At 33.8% G+C, this 4,353-nt stretch overlaps 1 protein-coding gene across 1 annotated transcript in view; it reads left to right on the top strand.

Annotated features, from left to right (window-relative positions):
* Positions 1-1,293: 1,293 nt before the first annotated feature.
* LOC107655800 (E3 ubiquitin-protein ligase TRIM21-like) overlaps positions 1,294-4,353 on the top strand; it is an 8,452-nt gene continuing 5,392 nt past the window's right edge. Inside the window, exon 1 of the mRNA XM_016443376.1 lies at positions 1,294-1,349. The gene's annotated coding sequence lies outside the window, so the exon portion shown is untranslated. The remainder of the gene's footprint in view (positions 1,350-4,353) is intronic.

Raw genomic sequence — 4,353 nt, 5'->3', positions numbered from 1 at the left:
AATAAAATCACTTTATTGATGATCTAATTTGTTTCTAGGTGTTACTGCCATCTGCTGGTTAGAAAAAAAAACTGTAGGAAAAGTGTTTGACAATACACTGTATATCAGAGGACCTTATCCATTCATTTTTTCCTAGATGTGGCCAACTGCTCCTATCGTTTTTGGTATGTATAAAATTATAAAATACATTAAAATCTGTTTTATTTTCAGAGGTTAGAATTTATTGGTGTTGATGTTTGAGGTATTTTGAAGTGTCTGCTTTAGCAATAATGCCATACATTTGCAAAAAAATATATAACTAAAACACCACTAAAAGACAAGTAAACATTTGTAATGCAATACATTGCAACTTCATCATTACAAATGTGTAATTACAAATATATTTAAGTACATGGCCAGTTTAAATAGAAATTACATTAGAGTATATTTTAGTTTCCATAATCAGTACATTTAACAGGACATTTTAGCTATATTTTAAAGACAATATAATAATTATGAAATTATATAAAGATGTACTCAAGTCATACTTAAGTAGAAACAACACTCTAATTCATCTAACTGTATTTAACATCAATTTAAAATGTAATACATCTTCATTTCAATTAATGTGATTAAGCCTCCGGAAACTACATTAAATTCACACTTAAATAATTTTCTTAAATAACTTAATTTTCTTAGTAGGTTATATTATTTTTTTAATAAGTACTATAAGTACATAAAAGTATGCTAAAGAGAAGAGTAATGCGAGTAGAAGCATTTAGTTTAATATTATCTTCTGTGCTTCAAAATGTGATGGACAGTATAGAACAGAGCCTTCAATTGTTCTGTCATTGAATAAGATATTAGTGAGAGTGAAACAAGTAAAGAGAGTTGTTACACAAATCTACCTCTAGTGTCTTTATATTAGCTCTAGGCATCAAATACCTAATTTTATGATATATATTACAATACACGTTTGGATTCAATACATCGACGATACATCGAATGGTACAGAATGTTTCCTATATGTTCTGCTCTTTGCTGTTGAAAAGGTGAATTTCCATTCTTTCCATTCACAAACTAAACAATTACAAAATGAAACAGATTTCTCAGAAAAGCTTTATTCCATTTTATTATTTATACAAGGGGTTTAAAAATGATTATGTTAGAAATAAGTGCTAGCAGGTGTAGGGCTTATGCAAGATATTACACACCTTTACTCAACGGTTAACTGAACAGTTCCATGGAGCAGGATCCCATACCTGCCAAAAGAGGTGGGGTTAAACCTCGCAATCAATTACAATTGTCATTCAGCTGCTGGTGAAAACAGTGCTTCTTCTGTTTCCTGACTGAAACACCTTTTCTTACAGGTAAGAGTTCTGTTACAAATGCTTATTACAGGGAATGGGTACTTAAAGAAATCTTATTTTACTCATGATTTGCCTATAGCTTTACAATGAAAGTAACAAGTGTAAATTATTTCTTGGGCACTACACTAACTGAGTATAGTACTCACCTGCCTTTGTTGGACTTTGACCTCTTGGTGAATGTTTAGTGATAAGGCAGCAAGATGAAACTCTAAACATGAAACACCAAATGAAAGCTGAATACACAGGACGTTCACAGAATTCACAGATATATATATATATATATATATATATATATATATAGTATTATTATTATTATTATTATTTCTAAAAAGTGCAAATGAACAAAAGACAGAACACACACCCACATCATGAGCAGTCTTAAAGGCTTTTTTGATGTGGTTTGTTTAGTGTATTCATACAATAATTTGTGCAAATATTCTCCTTTGCAAAAGAGTCATTATTACGGACATAATATACATTAAAAGAATATACTTATTCACAAACTAAATGTAATGATTTTGGACACTTCATTGCATGTTAATTGAAAATGAATTAACATTTTTGTTCTATTGTCTTGGAAATATGGACAAGCTTTTATATGATCAACTAAAATATACTTTGATGTCATTTTCATTGAAACACGCACTATGTTATATATTTAAATATATTTGAAATTACACATATAGTGAATTTAGTTTTTTTTTTTTTTGACTATTTTAACTTTAAATGTAAGAATAAGACACTACAGTTAAAATTATATCCCATTACTTTACATGTGCTTTAACATATTAGTCAACATAAAATAAGTGTATATCTTTAAAACATACACAGCAGTGATGCTTTAAAACTGTGATTTAAAACTAACCTATAGAGGTTCATAACCAATTCAATGCTTAAATAACCAAGAATCAATTTGAGAAAGGTGTAAAAGCCAACGAATTCACAAAATAGTACTGGATTTGTACAATGTGATTCATTGGAAAACAAACATTAAGCATAAAGCTGCACCCTTAAACCTAACCCTCAGCGGGCCGTATGAAAAATGTACAGATGAGATTGTATGAATTTACCATTAATTTGGCAAAATGTACAATAGTTACAAACTATCATGAGTGTTGGAAAGGACAAGGAACCACATTTGAACTCACAATGCATCAGTATCATTAAATGTGCTAAACTCAAGGCCACGGCTCCAACGCCTCCATTTTGAATCACCCTAACAACAGAAAAAGACACAACATCATCTCTTTAACCTCTCAAAATGACAGCGGTCCATGTTCATCAGTTCAGCTGATCAGCTGGGCCTTCCTGTCAGAGTGTGTCACACATCTCTGCACTTTACGATCTCATCCAGACTGTGTGTGTGTTTGCTCAAGATTCACACAGAAGCTCGTCGAGCTTAAGGATTCCAGAGGGATCTATTTCTTTTAATAAGACAAGAAAGATGCCAATTATAGGCCCTTTGGTTCTTTTTGACCCTCCAAGCTATGCCTTAAATTGGTTAGTTTCAAACACATCACGCTGGGCTGCTCTCTCCCAGCCAAGAGTTATCAACCCTTCTCTTCTCCTCTTTCTCAACAATCAGCAGCTTTTTGGGAAAATGAAGGGGATGGTGAATGTAAGATAATCACACAAGCAACTTGTTTACATATCAGCCTCAGACTGGGTATTTGGTGCATTAATTCTGCATATCTTTACACATTAATCTTTGTAGAAATAATGAATGGCACAGCATCCTCAATATGCATTTTGTAAATTACTGTACAAACTTCCTATTTACATCAAACATTTTCCACAACTGAATGACTCTTATGAGTCAGCTCTTTTCAATGAATCGGATTAATGAATAGGTTCGCGATTCAGTCTGAACTATTTTAACAGATCACTCACACACTGCCTCGTTGGAAACGGTTTCTTAGTAAAACGCAGTGTAAAATAGCTTATATTTTAGAATACAGAAATCTAAAAGGGTAATTATTTACATACATTGTATGTGTGTGTGTGTGTACATATATATATATTAGGGTGGCCCTTATTTTTGGACTTTTGAAATCTTCCTCTCTCACCCTCCCAGTCAACTCTCCTTAATGAGAAATGGAAACAAACCAAATTTTGCTGAGATTGGACTACGTTTAGGGTGTGCTCAACAAAGTTGAAATTCTTAATATAGTCTTAATGACAATAACAGCACGTAATTAATAATTATACAAAACCATTAGTAAACTGTGAATTATGTTAAAAACGAGAACACAGAGTCTTAAAATGTTAAAATGTTAAATTACACTGCTGTCAATAGCCTTGTGGACAGTGCGCTGACATGTAGCGCTTCAGGTGTCCCGAGTTCGAGTCCAGCTCATGGACCTAGGAACGAACACTTGTAATGAAGAAGTTAAGAGTGTTCTGCCATTGTCGTGACATGTTGCCAAGTATGGTAACCCATACTCAGAATTTGTGCTCTGCATTTAACCCATGAAAGTGCACACAGCAGTGAGTAGTAAACACAACTCCACCGTGAACCGTGAACACACCCAGAGCAGTGGGCAGCCATTTTTGCTGCGGTGCCCGGGGAGCAGTTGTCACCTCAATTGCTGCGGTGCCCGGGGAGCAGTTGGGGGTTCTCACCTCAATCGAGGTATTGAAGGTGGAAGGGAGCGCTGAACATTCACTCAGAAAATGCAGATGTACATCATTGGATGTTTATCCGAAGCATTTTTATTTATTTATTTTTATATTTTATCACAAAATTAAATGCGTTTTGTGATTTCACTGAATAGCAAGTTGCCACAGCTGTGACGTATATAATACCACATTCCAGCACTGGATTACCACACATTATAACACACAGATATAATAAAAACTTGGTGGGGACAAATTCAGACCTATCTGTAGGCCTATCTGTTGTTCCTTCTTATTACATTGTCATGACTAGATGGGCCATCTTTCTGAACACCACAAAGGCATTGTTGATGTGTAAATGTGGACAATCATGTACTCTTTTGAGATG

This window comes from Sinocyclocheilus anshuiensis, unplaced genomic scaffold (genome assembly GCF_001515605.1).
Source record: "Sinocyclocheilus anshuiensis isolate Anshui unplaced genomic scaffold, SAMN03320099.WGS_v1.1 scaffold1185, whole genome shotgun sequence".
Classification (NCBI taxonomy): domain Eukaryota; kingdom Metazoa; phylum Chordata; class Actinopteri; order Cypriniformes; family Cyprinidae; genus Sinocyclocheilus; species Sinocyclocheilus anshuiensis.
Note: the sequence above shows the minus strand (reverse complement) of the source record. Positions and strands in the feature narration are given on the sequence as shown.